The following is a 15,954-nucleotide window of genomic DNA, read 5'->3' as shown; positions in this document are numbered from 1 at the left end:
TTTACCCGCTTGGATTGTCCGTCATAATGATATCAACCGGATATGATCCCAGGTGGAGTTCTTTTGGAACTCAAGAGGGGGAAAACATTCCATGTGCAAAATCTATTTGATTTATTTTCCTATATAAGGAATAAAAGTACCACTTGTTGCAGGAGTATTTTCAATAAGTGCGTGTGTGTGTGTACTATGTGTGTGCGCTTGGAGGGGTTCTTCACTATTTTTGAACTAATCTCAGAACAGCGGGTGTGCTTCTTTGCACAACAACCCCCAAGAAAATAAAAGATATGCACTCTAGTGAATTTGATCACCCGGCAACAACATTCATACAATTTATTGAGCTGTCCTTATGGGAGATGATAGGCGAGTGTGTGCGTGTGTGGTGGTGGTGGGGGGGGGTCATGATGGACAAGTGGTTCGTGCATCCTCACAGCCTCAGAGTTCTGAGGTTGGGTATATTTGAGTCCGGGCCTCTGGCTTTTTTGGAATCCAAGAGCAGATCTGTCAAGCCAGGACCAAATTGGGTCAAGAAAATTGTCTTTTAGGTCAAATAAAATGCCAATTTTATGTTCACTATATTTAAGCGCTGTCTAGTTTGCTTATCGTGACACTCTCAGCCATGAACAATTCCAACCTAAACAGAATGTGGCTTAGAAGGGTGATGATCTGGTGACTTTGGATAAAATGCAGGAAATACATACAGTTGGATCATGTTAAAATCTTGGAGTGAGTTGCCCCCCCCTCCCCCCCCCCCCCACACACACACACACACACACACACATACGCATCCCCTCCACCCTAACCACAACAATCCTAATGGGCTCTGATGGGCACCTCCCTCTTGCTTGTCTAATTGATGTCAATTCTGCTCACTTGACGCCATCCTCATGGCCACCCCTCCTTATGTATTTCGTGTAGTAGTGCCGGGGGTCCCTATTTCAACAAGGGAACCACTCCGTCCGCGTCATCCAGATCATGTTACTCGACATCGCTGCATCACTAGATGCACAACAACAACAACCATCAGTCCCCTCCCCCAAATGTCAGGGTGCCTCCCCGATATCTCTGTGTCCGTCTGGCATGGATGCGCTCTGTCATGTCAAGGAGGGCTACTGTCACCAGTTATCGGCCCTGTTGCCTTTACAAGCCTTGGCATTTACAGCCATGCTACACAAAACAGAGCTTCCAAAAGACCCCCCGTCCCGCTCCCACCCTTCCAAAATAATCAAACACCCCCACCTCCTCTTTGAGAGTTGTTGAGCCAAAATTATCACCATAGTTACCTAGTCACTCCAGCTTCAATACAAAGCTTGATCATAATTAAGTTAATTAAGCTAAAACAGGGCAGCGTGGTGTGATAGTGGTTGGCATGTCTGCATCGCAGTCAGGTTATGGACTGATTGAAAATCTTAAATCAGAAGTCACCAATCTTTTTTGAACCTGAGAGCTAATGAGAAGGGCAACCACTGACATGCTTTGCTGAAATCATTTAGAGGTATCATCTCATCATCGTCATTTCGCCCGCTACCTTTTTTACATGAACACTGAGATTTGCAATGCTGACCTTTGACCTGTGCTTTTTTTTTTGTATTTTTCAGTTTGCCATTACCAAAATACACCAGTTCAAGTGTGACTGAAAAAACAGCACCAACAACAGTTTGATGTGATTTACTGGTAAGTGGAGCTATTTTTTTTTCTTTTTTACAATAAGTAGGCATAACACAGACGATAGATGTTTTACGTTTCAATACTACAAAGGTACAAAGTAGTCAGGAAAAAAATAGCTTAAATATCTGTCGCACAACGTACACTACCCACAGTGAATAAAAAATGCTTGGTACTCTGCAGTTCATTAAATAAACTCCCCATGGCCACTTTATGAAAAATTCAGGTCGTTTATATGAAATGTGACTAATACAAGTACGGAACAGTAAGAATTCATTGCTGTCCCTCGAGCTGCAATCTACAAATATGTTAGGGCTGATTTTTACAAGCTATACTAACCTATTGCACATATTCAGAGTGTCTCAAAGCTACACGAGTCAAAAGTTCAAGGGTACACAAGCAAAACCTGCGAGGTTAACACGCTAGTGACAAGCATGTGGTACAGTATGTCCCCCGAAAGTTATTATTTTCTATAAGGGGTGCCAAAATTGTGGATATCCATAATGGACATAGCGGTGCCAATTTGGCTTCCTGACAAAAGCTGTGAGTGAGTCTTGTTACGTTGTGGTGGAGCCCCCTCAACCCCCGCAGGGGCTTCGGGGACAAATTGTTGAAAATCATACACTAATCATATAAATGTTTATGTTTTGATTTTTAGTAGTAAAAGCAAGGGTGAGGATTTAAGGAGGTCTTTTCACTGTCTTCAAGGTGTGTGTGTTTTGCTTTTGGGTTACGCTCAGGGCCTTATTTGGAAAAACAATAACGGTGCAACGAGATGGAAATGTATTAACCGGCAGCAGTTAATGTGCGCATTATTCATTTGTGGCGAGCATGAAGAATGAATCTAAAGAGGTCTGAAATTGCAGACGTGCAGCCTGACTGCACCGCGGGCCGCTTCGTTTCATCCTCAGAGGAGGGGAGAAGGGGGTGGCGGTGAAGGGGGGGGGTAGTGGACAGTATCGGGCCTTGCAGTAACAGCTGTGCTTCTCTCATGGGGGGAGAGGGGGAAAAGCTGCTTGGGACAGATGGACCTGCCCCCTGTGCCATCTCCCCACCTCACACCTCCTACTTCCATCCATGGTTACTTCTGTCATAAAAAATTCATCCACACACTGTTTTGTCTGTGTGTGAAGACATTATCTAAGTGGTTGGTACAACGCAGACCTCCAGCAAACAAATAATTTGGATCAAAACTGACATAAACTTTTGGACACCTTTCTAAACATATCCTGTGAATAATAAAAATGTGCACCCCTTAGCTAGATCTGCATCAAAATAGAATAAGGTACAGCAAAGGATTATTTCAAACGATTAATCTGATGATTTTTTTTATTAATAACTGGATACAAACAAACGTTCTAATTATCCCTTTTTTAAAAAACATGACATTGTTATAAATAGATTGTGCGAAAACATTTTTGCAAATATAAATTGATAAGGATTTGGTTCCTGTTTGATGACATGGTAAAATCGGTATTGCGCAAGCTTTCATAGGTCAAACTTACAAACACAAAATGAAAATAAAATATCTCAAAAACCTGATGTGCAAGGAAAAAAGCAAAGACATTTAGTTGTAAATCAGTGTCAAGGGACACATCAAGGCATCAGCATAAAATTTGATGTCGACCAGTGTTATCTGATAACAGATAAACGAGAGTATGATCGGTTTCGATAACTGAGCCTTGTTGACTTTGATCAGAAGGGGCCGTTGGGCTTGGGATCAGCCCGATTATCTGCATGTGTGTACTCCTCGAGTCAAACATCAATGATAGCAACCAGGGTGCACAACTCCACCACTTTCTCCAAAGTCACCCAAAGGTGCATTTTGGTGGTGGCATCGTTCTTTTTGCCCGCTTTCATCCTGCTGACTCGTCTTGCGCATCTTCCCTCCATGCCTCCTGCAGTAGGCGGTGTTTGGAACGGGGTCCGTGCCAATGGCATATGGCCCGCCTTTGCGCTCTACATCCATACCCAAAAAAAAAAAGAAAGACAGGCCCATCCGTCATGGCGGCGGCCGAATGAGAGGCAACGCCACAAGCGCTCCCTCAAGAAGTCAGCTTATAGCAAATACTAAATATGAGCACGGGAGCCGGGGTCAGGCCTTGGTAGACCAATTAATACGAAGCATCTGCTGTGAACGACTTGCCGTTGCATTTTGAGGCGGCCGAAAGAGTTGAGCTTCCTGCTTGCTCCAATGGCCAGAGCCAGCGCTCACCAAATGAATGCATCCTTCAGGGATCCTTCTTTCCCGGGTTCTTTTGGCGAAACCGCTGAGCCTTTTGTTCTCGAGAGCCCGGGTGCAGTTTTTTTTTTTCTTGGCAAATTTAACAGACGGCTGCAAGGGTAATAGGGGTCCAGACCGCTATCACCTTGCAGCTAGTGGAGAAAGACAATCAAGGCTTGAACCCCGCTGTCTGCAGCCGCTGCTCAAAAGACTCTAATTGGGCTTCTTTACGCCGCATTTCGCCGCACCGTTGCCGGATCATGAAAAAGCAATTAAAGCCCCAAATTCTCATTTTTACCCTTTCACTGGAAATCTGAAATCACTTACGTCTGTGTGTGTGTGCGTGTGTGTATGTGTGTGTGCACTTATGCCTGCGTGCGTGTGTTTACCGTAATGTGAGAGGGAGCAGCTGGCAACCTAAAGAATGTCAAATGAAGATAAATAAAAAAGAAAGAATATGAAAGGTCTTTGCACAATCCAAGATCTTGAAACTTTATTTGTTACAAAAGCTTTACACTCAATACTGGAGCTAAATATGGCTGCAGTTTACAGTTTGACGTCTAGGGGCAGTGCTGCCCATAAAACTGCACTGCATGGAGAAACGCATGCAGACATGCTTTTTCAATAAATGGAGAATTAGTGGACACTAAGAGGAAGTGCTTTAATCATACCAAATTTATTATTGAATTATTATAAATTGCATCTTTATTTTTTAATTAATTTTTAAGTAGTCATTGAAGACTCATTTTAAATGGACTATTTTGTTTTATAGGTGCTTGTAATTTACTTTTCCAGCAATGTAACAACAAACATTTTATAAAAAACATTCTCAATTAAAACAAATAACTAAATAACTTAATCTATAACATAATCCAATACAATAGTTTTACATCTCTGATCCCATTGAATTTAAGAAAATGCATTGTTGAATATCCGTTTTGGTGAGCACTTTAAAATCAAATTGAAATCAAGCCAAGAAATAATTAATTAATATAGGCCTATAGATGATGTGAATCTAAAATTTAAAAATATTATCATTTTATCTTTTGATAGCTTTTATGGCAATTTTTTGAGGAACAAGGAAAAAGAATAATACATTTTATTTGAATTGTTATAGATTTGAAGGAAAACTACTAAAACTACAGAAACTAGAAACAATGTTGGGGATAGGTGCTGTATGAAAGTGTGTTTGTGTTATGAATTTTAGTAGCTATTGTCGTAAATGAAAAAAAATCCTTATTTAATCATGTTACTCACTCATAAATTAACAGTCACACATGTGCACACACACACACACACACACACACACACACACACACACAGGTGGTCAAGCATCAAACTTGCTGTATGACAACATATCAACATGAACATTTTCATCATCAACTTTAACATATATCCCTCTCACTCTTTCCTTTTGCCAATTAGTGAGCCCATAAATTTTATAGCGGTCCTGGGACCTTGCTAAATAGTACTCCAATGCTTCTGTCAACAGTCTGTCAATCATATGACAAAGCTCACAATGGACTTCTCGCTGCTGAATTCAACCATGACTAAGCTTAGAATTTGATGACGATTACATTTCTAATCACTTATGCATTAGAATTCCTGTGTGTTGGTACATTGTGGTTGTCTTTAATTGTTAGTAAATGAACACTGTGGAATGTTATTTAGTTTTGCCAGATGGTGCAGAAGCAGAAAGTTGTGGGTCTTTAATTCCTGGAGGTTTGGCTTTGAGACAAAAGGCGACACTTTAAATGGATGGTTTTGCAGTTAGTGTAAGTGGCGCTGACAAGCATGGGTTGAAAATCTGGGTTACAAATTATTCGAGCCATTTTGTGATTTTATATCAGCGCAGTACCGGAATCTAAAAAAAATCAATGAAAAATTATGCCTTGAATTTAACACGTTTCACTTTATAAAGCATTTTAATAAGTGTAAGTTACCGTATTCAAAACTAGGCACAATCTTCTAGAATCATTCTAATATTTACTTGAGTTTAGAAAGATAAATTGTAACCTAAATGTATATAATAAATGTGTTTAATGTTCCTGCTATGGTCATGTATTTTATAATTTTTCAATTTCATGTAAAAAGGAGGGAGTTTTCAATGAATTTATTAATAAATAATATTTAATTTGGATTGTTTTCAAAGTTGATACATTTCAAAGCATAAGGCGGAAATGGATTGAAGAGTTTGGACACCCCTGATTTAAAGAAACATAAACATTCTGTTTAAAGAAGGGGGTAGAGGAAATAGACAGGAGTGTGCCGGGTCTAATTCCTGGAGGTTTGACATGCAGGAGAAGGATTTAACTTCAGCTTAATGTGTTTTTGCAATTAAAGCCATATAATTGGTGCTGACAAGCACGGATCACACTCTTACACAGTATCCAAAGATGGTGCACAGAGTTGCGAAGGTTCTCCGGTAGGCCGAGGCCGACAAGAAGACCAGAGGGGGTCATTCTCATTGAAGCCGTATGCATTTCAGCAGCACGGCCATACGAGCGCTTGGGCGAGTTAACCTCCAGACCACCAGTGTTTACTCTGGGACCGTGTTCCAGATCCGAGGGGATATCCAGTATCTTGCCTTCAAAGGGGGCGGGCGAGCTGTCGGAGTAAAGCTCTTAGCTGCTCCTCAAAGGCCCACATTAGGCAAAGTGGAGCAGCTGCGGCGACGTGCAAAACAATATTTTCACTCCAAATACAGCTGAGGTTTTGCGGAACACAACCACAGAGCAGACGAAAGTATTTGAGAGAAAGGAAGAATAATGTTGAAATGATGAGCAAATATGTGGAATGAGGATCAACGTAAATGGATGAATTACAAAATGAAGTCATGTTTGTAGTTTGTAGGCATTGTTTTGCTTTCTCTCGCTCGTCTGAAAATTTTGTGCTCGCACAGGCTTGTATTTGGAACAGTGTGTTTTGCTCTTTTACATTTTTCCACATGTATTTGGAAAATTCCGTGTGTTTCTATATTTCTTTCTTATTGTCACCTTTTTTTTATAGCCCAGACGTGTGAAGAAGATGGTAGATTGTTGTTACTTGTACTGAAGAGCCAGAAATTCCAAAAGTTCCATCAATATTGCTGTTGGCCCCTTGGCAGCCAGTTTTCGTCTTGTCTTTTTATCAGTTTTGGAGGGATGTCGAGGTTTTGGTAATGCTGTGCCCTATTTTCTCCATGCAACGGCTGTTTCTTGGTGTTCCACGATTAATTTAATGTCTGAAATCCTTTTGTAAACTTCTCCTGATTTAGATATTGAGATCCCTCTGATGCTGTGGAAGCTCTCTATGGGCCATGCTTGTGCTATAAAATATGACTACAAAAAAATTTAGGAAAATCCCATAGAAACTTTACTCTTGGTTAAACAGACATTTCAAATTGTGACTGCCGTTGAACATGAGTTTGAATGTTTCCGAGTTGTAAGAGTGTGTGTGGGACTTGTACAACCACTTAATCTGATGTTTTTAAATTTTTACTTTCCCTCTATAAAAGATTTTTTCACCTGAGTTGTATGGTCACATTAATACAGGAAACTATTTTGAAATGATTTATATTATTGACTTTTTTTATCTGACAACAAATATTTGAGCAAGGGTGTGTCTACTTTTTATGTCCACTGTATAATATTTTATTGTCTCTTGTGCTAATTAAGTTGATCCTAAGGTTTTGTGGCAAAGGCAAAGAGACACCTGCTCTGTTAGTATTGCAGGAGTTTGGAAGCTATCACAAAGTGAACCTTTTGCTTCTTGAAGTGTGTCTCCAGCACCAGAAGGTGGCAACATACCTCTGGCTGAGACCAACCTGTATATCCCCATCATTGCATCCCGTCCCATCCCCCCATTTCCCTACTGCTCAATTAGCTATGCATGTATTCCCTTGTTGGCCCTCTTGCTTCATTTATTTATCATTTATTTATCTCACAAGCAAGCTAGCTTATGAAGTGAGCAGGTAAATATAGTGAATTATTTACTCGGGGCTCTGTGTTGGACCACAGGTGCATTTGTGTATGAACACGCGTGTGTGATGTGGGGCCCAGTAAAAGAATTCTGACTTTGGCCCTTCTCCATATATATTTTCGAGGGCCCTTAGAATCATCATCACCGCCCAACCCATCATAGAGTGTCTTGTGTACTCTCATGCAATTGGGAAAAAAAAAAAGCAAGGCATTCAATGAATAAGAACCAACAGAGGAACGAGTGAATTCGTTACTACTATGACATTCACTTTGAGCTGATGAGGATCCTGTGGTAAATAATTTTAACGTACTATACTGTGAGCATGAGTGTGTCTGTGTGTCTGTCTTAGTTATAAAAACATGTTTGCATCTTTGTATAAAGTCATGACAGCAACCATACATGACGTCGCACAATTAATTCTCTTCCAAACAAACTCCTCTAGTGCTTTTTTTTTTTTTCAAAATCAAAATTCTCATGAGACATGGCCCTCAAAGTGTTAAATCATTTGAAAAGTTATTTAAAAGATATCTGCTAAAATCTTTGAAGACAATAATTCTTTATTTTTGTGCTTAAAACATCTTCACGCTGGCTTCTGTTGCCTTTGTGCTGGACAATTCATATTAATGGTAATAATTAAAGCAACAATGAGCCTCGACAATAAGCTGGTTCATATTTACATGCAGTGTTTTACCATTAAAATTAATTCCACAATGAGATGTGTCTTCACTGAAGACTGATTTGGAAGACGTTCTGTATCAACGTCAAACTGTTAAATCTCTTTGTTGGGGGCCGTTGTCATGACAATATGGGTGGGGAAGTGGGGTCGGGGTGGGGGTCTGCCAAGGAGCACGGCGATGGTGACGGAGCCTGACCATCTCTGTGTTTGGGTTGATGCGGTGAATCAGTGGGATGCCACAAGGCTGCGTGAGAATGGAATCTCACAAAGACAACATCTCTGCATAATGGCTCATATAGTTTTATACGATTATATCATGACCTCACAAAAATGCTACATTAGGGTTATATTATATATACTGGCTTTATTGGCACAACCTCATGTCAGTTTTCATCAAACTACTTGACTTTTTTGCAGGAAAAACATACTAAATTCTCAGAAGTGTCATTTTTGTCATTTTAAAATGACATCATTTGAAGAGCCAGGGAATCATTTTAAATTTTACCCTCCTCCTTGGTTTCTCTAAAATAAATTCCTTCTAGTTCCTGTATGGACTTGCTTTTCGTCGTCCCCCCCTCCTCACCAACTCAACATGTGTCACCCGGCAGCTGTTCCACTAAGCTTATATGATGAAAGTTTGTGAGTGGTATTTGGCAGGTTTCAAAATATAATTCAAGATGGAGCTAATAAAATGATTTAAGTCCAGATGGACGATCGGATTTGGGGAAAAAAAACCCACAAAATAAATCAAATGACAATAATAAACACATGTTGACTTTAGCTGTAAACTGCAGTACAGTAATCTCTCATTTCTCGTGCAAGGTTATGTTTCAGCCCACCCTCACAATAGATCAAAAATAAAATAGCATTTCCTTTATTATTATATACAGTATTCAAAATCTTCATGCATACGCAGTTGGCTCAAATTCATAAGGCCACATGACCTAGTTTAGGTCACAACTCAACTCGGCCTTCAATTCTGGCCTTGGTTTCCATAGAGACTTGCCCTGAGCGAAGGTGGCTTCGGAACACATTTTTATGACGCCCACATTGCAGCACCCATCTTCTTCGACTGTGTTCCGTGTTGCCATTGTTGTGTTTCTTTATAATCTACTTTTGGCCTGAATATTTTTTTTTCTTACTGACTGATCTGATTTCTTGATGGAAGACGGTGGCCCAGCCGGACATCATAAGACACCACCATATAAAGAAGTCAGAAAATCATTTTAATTTCCTATTTCCTTCTCAGTGTCTGGAAATTCCTCTAATATCCTGTAGTTGTTTTTTTGTGTGTGTGTCACCCGGCATCTGTTCTGCTAAGCTTGTATGACGAAAGTTTGAGAGTTGTGTTTTGGCAGGTTTCAAAGTACAATTTAACTTAGAGCTAGTAAAACACTTAAAGCCCAGATGGATAATCAGATTGCTGATGGGAGAAAAATAAATAAATCAATGAACAAAATCACTACATCACCCACTGGTGACGAGATACCACTTAGTGGCACTAGATTGTATACAATGTACACATCTGCCACTTCTCCTCAGGTTCAGTGGTAGCCTAACCCTCCTACATTATATCCCCATCCCTTCGGGATCCAGCCATCATCTGGTTGGCAGCTCGGTGCCAGTCAGCTGATTCCCATCGGCCTCCCACACCACCACTCCAGATGATGGGTAGCTTGGGAGGGTTGATGGGGTGAGCAGGGCCGATGCCACTGCAGGCTGGGTAGCAGCTGTGCAGAAGACAAGTAAAGCTTGCATGGTGGCCATATTTGTTTTAACCGTACTTTTTCCTGTGAAGCAGAAGAAATTGGCTCTTTTAATCCTGATCTTACTGAAAGTGCTGCTTTCATATGGATACTTAGATACCATTTATAGTTCCTGGTCCATCCAGGTTTCATGGGTGGAGAATTGATACCATGTGGGGATTTGTCATGTTGTAATTCTCTCTCATGTTTAATTGTATTCATTATTGTCATCATTATATTGGCTGGATAAGTCTTTACAAAGATTCACTGTTTGACATGGCCTTTGCAAGATCTACCCAAATTTGGTTAATTATCTGAATGAGCAACCCCTTTGAGAATTTTGAGAATGTAAACCTCCATATTTGACTTGGTGCAATCCCTGGAGTGAACACATCCCTGTACTAGAACGTTGTCATTAGGTACAGCAATCATAGAGTTTCCTTTTACATCTGCCGATGATGGGAAAGGATTCCATAAACAAATGCACCCCGCTGACTCACATTGGACACGTGATGAAACGCTACCACATCTGAATCAGTGTAGATTTTCACGGGAACCCTTTGCTATCTTGTCCTGCCAGTAACATAATCCACCTTGTCTAAACGAACACCCTGCTCTGACAGCCCAAGTGAGAAACGGGATAGTTTTCCCACTGAGTTCCCACACGCAGGATCGCCGTGGCTTTCCCACACCACGATTGTACCCTCTCATTTATCGAACTCGGTGGCAGTGGTCGGCTTTCAAATCCAGTAAAGGCCTTTTCTGCTAATCATTACAGCACTGGAACAAAAAACAACTTTCCGTGATGCACGCTAGTGAACGTGCAACGTAGCGCGGCGAACGACATCTGCCGTGAGTGCGACGCCTTGACAACTCCATCAGGCCGGTCTCGAGGTAGCTGTCAATCACGACCGTCTTCTCATCCCTCGGCGCGACGAGGACCCTGCTCTCTCCGCCACCGCTCATGCTCATATGACAGGCCCCTACAGCTCTATTTACACCCCACCCCCACCCCAGATGATGTCGATGCGCTCCTAATTACACAAGTGGGAACAGGGGAAGAGGTGCATAGCGTAAGTCAATGACAAGTTTGGAGAACGGCACCTTTTCTGTAGCCATGGAAAGTGTAGTCCTCATCAGAGACCGAGTCTCATATTCAGCAACATTTAATTAATGTAACGACGACGTTGCACAATGCCGAGCCAGTTGCATCCCAGGGCACATACATTAGCCAACTAAATGCTTTCAGGAAGAGATTTCCGAGAGCATGGCCAGTGTGTCACTCTTTGATGGCGGAAGATGTGAATTGTGCAGTATGAGACTGCAACGCTTTTTGACTGTTGTGTTGATGACCATAATAATTGATGAAAATGGCTGACAAAGGCAAGAAGGAATATAGTAAACGTGTATGTTGATACATAGGGTGCGATGTGATTTAAGGACAGTTTTGAAGTGGAATGATTCAGTGGGACCACGATTTGATTTGATACAGTACGGCTCAGTTCGAGAAGTTACTATGCAATGGTGTCATTAGACATAAATAGAAATGAATTTATCTGGACTGTAAATGCGGCATTTCCATCAAAGATATCGCTCGCCAATAACAGATGACTTGATAGGTATCTCAATATACTGATTCGGTTCGATTAATCCGCTTCAGCTCCATCACCGTGATGTCAGTCAAGCACCTCCAATAGGAGAAGTGCTGCTGGAGATTTATTCATAGCTAATGACATGAAATTACTTTGAAGAGTCAGAGGCGCAACTGCCCATCCACTTTTCCAGATAGAGTCTTACTTATGTGCACTGCGAACCTTTTATTAAAATCAAAATTCATGTTCAGATTTTGCTGTATAAGACGGAAGGGCAGAGGACCACGTTTGTGCTCGATAAACAAAGAAAGCCATTTGAAGAAGTCTGTATGCATTCAGGCAGCGCACTCCAGCCTGCTGTTTTTGTATGCAGATTCCCCTTGTCAGGATTCATTTATTCAAAGCAAGTTATTCCAGAGAGCTTCCTATGAGACCAAAATAGTTGCAAACATTTGCAACGCTAATGTGTATCAAAAGTGTGCCGTTTGTGCACCCTTGTGTTTGCGTAAGGATCCAAGCGCTCCCTTTGGCTTTTGGGCCAAGAGAACATGTGCATACGCACACACATAGTGCTCCGCCGATCCTTTAAGGCTTCAGTCATCGATATTTGTTCTTGGGAAGGCCTCCGGGAATGTTTACCAGGCGTACGCACCTTAGCGAGCAGTTTGATCCACCTTTTAAAGTCCAAAAAGCAAGTTTTCAGTGAAACCTTAAAGTTAAAAACAAGTTGTGTAATTTGGAGTTTGACACAAATTCTGGGTAAAAAAATATTTATGTGAAAATAACATAATATGCAACTCACACCCGCTCATTTTTGCCGGCATAATAGGATTAACTTGTGTTGCTTTTTCTTTTCACTTTTTCGGGACTCTTGAAAGAAGGTTGGTGGTAAGCGAAGGAAAAAAAAAACACGAGAAAGTCCGTTCAAAAATATATAAAGAACGAAGACTACACATGACATAGTTAGCTTGCACTTTGACTTGTGCTGGGCAGGAAAATAAAGCCCCATATGTGTGTGTTTGATCTCCCCTCACTTTGTCTCGCTTAACGATGGTGGTAGAAGCTGCCCGGTCGACTCTTTTTTTCCCCCCTTCAGTTGCTTCTTCATAATGATGATGATGATGATGACAGCACAGGCTGTGTACTGATTTACGGAATCGGGGGTGCACAACAGATGCAATGACACTTTTTCCCTTCTTTAATTAGAGGAGCCGCCATCTTCTCTTTTTCACTCACTGTGCTTCTAAATTCCCTGCCAAGAAATTGTTAACTTCAAATATTTGTACTTTCTTGCGTTGACCGTTATATAAATGGATTTTGGGAGTTCACTGGACTGTAAGGATGTAAAAAAAAAACCTAGATTCTGTATGTATGTGATGTTTGTAAGTAAGGTTACCATTGGATTGTGACATTATATTTTCATTGGATTTTGTGACAATACTGTATATGCAGTCCTGAATTTAACAGATGTCCCGAATGGGAAGACTCTGTGCCATCACAGACAGAGTGAGTAGAGCTATTATCTCCCTGGTCATGGGTCCTTGCACCTTTTATGGCTGCTCCAAGGGAGTTCTCTGCTAGTAATAAGCAAAGTGTATTTATTTAATGCACTTGTGAATCTCTCGTGGACTACATCACGATCTCTGATCGGTGGAAGGCTGAACACATAGCAAGCGAAGGGTCACATATAGCAGAAGTTACTCATTTTATGAGGAAATGATAGTGAGGTTAGAGAATGTGGTTTCTTGCAATACGATTACCCTGATAAGAATTGTTGAGCTTTAAAAAAAGTTCTGAAAATGCAAATTGACACCACACAAACGCACGCACGCACATACAGATTAAACACGTGTCACAATGCTGCATGTGCCGATGCTAAAAAGGCTCATGCTTGAGTGCGTGCCTGCAGACAAGCAAATAATCAATGCGGTCTTACAGCAGGGGATGACCAGTAGGGGGGCCGTGACCTACCAGGTGACCCGTGCATGTCTCCACTAGTGCCGGTGCACGGCCGTGTGTGCGTGCGCACGCGTACGTGTCTATTAGAGTGAACGTCAGCTGTTCAGCCATGCGAGTCCGCTAGATTTCAGTTAACAACTTTTAAGGAGAGTTGGGACACAATCAAACAGCAGCAGACGACGTGTCAATGCAAAATAAACTCACCCCTACCCACCTGCCCCCCAACGACACTCAGTCGCCTATGTTTAGAGGCGCTAATGACAGCGGTTGGGTGCAGGGTGGAAGTCCTGTCATAAAGCAAATCAGGAGAGTTCACGCTGGGCCTCGTAAATCTTGGCCCTCTGAAGGTTACTGGGAGGTCTGGGAAGTGAAGATTTCCTACTTATTATTCTTGGGAAAGCCGTAGACAACAGCGTGTCCCAACTCCACCCCCCGCTCCCTGAACCCAGGTCATACGGGTTCATGACCTTGGGAGTCGTTGTTGTGTCAGTAACTATGGTGATCCAGACCGCGCCAGACAACACATTGGCACTGATGTTATGCAAGGACCAATTTGTTATATTTTTCCCCAACTGCAAATAATGGAAATACAGTATGAAATAATCTATCCATTCCTGAGGCAATGTTTTAGCTGTTTAACAGTAGTGAATAGAATATAAAAATGTCATGTATTAATTATTATAATTTAGTTGTAAATGCATGTGAGGGCTTCTTAGTGTTTAGGCTAGAAGAGAAGACCTTGGATACCATTGCATGTACCTGGGCAAATGTCATGGACATGTAAAAATCAATTAACAGTTATAAATTGGAAAAAGAAAACCACACATTCTTACCTCTGCAAGGGCACAGCTCATTTAACATTTTTAATAGTCATCCAAATCTAAAAAAGAAGTCACGATTAAGTCAACTAAAAATATAATTACGTACCTTACACTGAAGTTTTAACAAGTGTAAAGATAGTAACCACTATGAAATCAAACTTACTGCTTTGAAAGTGAGTCTCTGTCTTTTTTTTTATCCTGACAGTCCGTGTTGACGATTTGCTTTCATTTGGAATAATTGCCATGAAAATGCCAAAGATGAAGCACAATAAATTGGAGACAACAAACACTGGTTAAGAATGTTACTCAAAACACTGCCTTGATAAATTGCTTGGATAGTTAATGGAAATGAATGGGGGTAGAGGAATTATATTTTCTATATCGTATACATTGATCATTCACTTTCATTTATAATGTTTATATTGTCATATCGGCAACTCATTAAAATGAGTCATGTATCAGTATCCGACCAATAACCTTTTATTACAAGTAAACAGTCAAGTGTTCAAGGTCAATGAAGATGCCATCAAAGAAGGGACACCAGCAACCTTGCAGGAAATTCAAATTATCGAGGAGGCACCTCATTTGAGATCGTGTTATACAATGCAACACAACTTTATTTATATTAAGTTAATCATTCCGCATGTCATGTAAAAAAATAAACGAATGAATAAAAAAAGACACCTTTGACCTTTAGTACAAAAAGTTCCCTTCGTCCCTTCCCCCACCTCCAAAATAAATACAAAAATGTCTTTAGTTGACTCCTGTTCCACTTCTAGCTCTGCTAACAGCCATATAGGCCACACCAAATGTGCCCCGAAATAAGATGAGCCCCCCACCGTCTGTGAGATTGCCCGCCCGGGATGTCTGGCGCACGCCACAGTGAGCAGGAGGCCCTCCAGATTACTGTAATACGCACAGTAGCTCATAAGGGAAAGCTGCCGTGCAGGTTTGCCTCACGCACCATCCAGCATACTGCCGACTGCACGGAGAGGATATGAGGCCAGGGATTAAATCCCACGCAACTAGAACACAGTAGATAGACCTCCACCAAGGGCAAACAATTGTCTGAAAATGTATGGCGATAAGTGTGATAATATTCCAATCTTGTCCTGTAAGTGACAGTAATATGTATTACAAAGTAGTGGCCGAAAACTAGCAACCAAGGAGCTATGCAAAGGTTTGTGCCAGGTTGGTTCCAAGACAAACTCCAGGCGCCCTCAAGCAAGCTCATTTCAAAGCTTGATCGGAGTTTCCTGAGAGTCACTTTCCTCAATTGTACAGGGACAGGAGATTAGACCTTGCTTCCAATTGT

At 41.2% G+C, this 15,954-nt stretch overlaps 1 protein-coding gene across 4 annotated transcripts in view; it reads left to right on the top strand.

The window, feature by feature from the left end:
* tmtc4 (transmembrane O-mannosyltransferase targeting cadherins 4) overlaps positions 1 to 15,954 on the top strand; it is a 66,227-nt gene that overhangs the window by 11,366 nt on the left and 38,907 nt on the right. For all 4 annotated transcript variants that reach the window (XR_015859923.1, XR_015859925.1, XR_015859922.1 and 1 more), the window contains exon 20: positions 1,596 to 1,671. The gene's annotated coding sequence lies outside the window, so the exon portion shown is untranslated. The remainder of the gene's footprint in view (positions 1 to 1,595; positions 1,672 to 15,954) is intronic.

Source organism: Syngnathus floridae, chromosome 8 (assembly GCF_059516105.1).
Source record: "Syngnathus floridae isolate MCC-2025c chromosome 8, RoL_Sflo_1.0, whole genome shotgun sequence".
Classification (NCBI taxonomy): Eukaryota; Metazoa; Chordata; class Actinopteri; order Syngnathiformes; family Syngnathidae; genus Syngnathus; species Syngnathus floridae.
The sequence above is the reverse complement of the archived record's forward strand: the minus strand, read 5'-3'. Positions and strand labels throughout refer to the sequence as shown.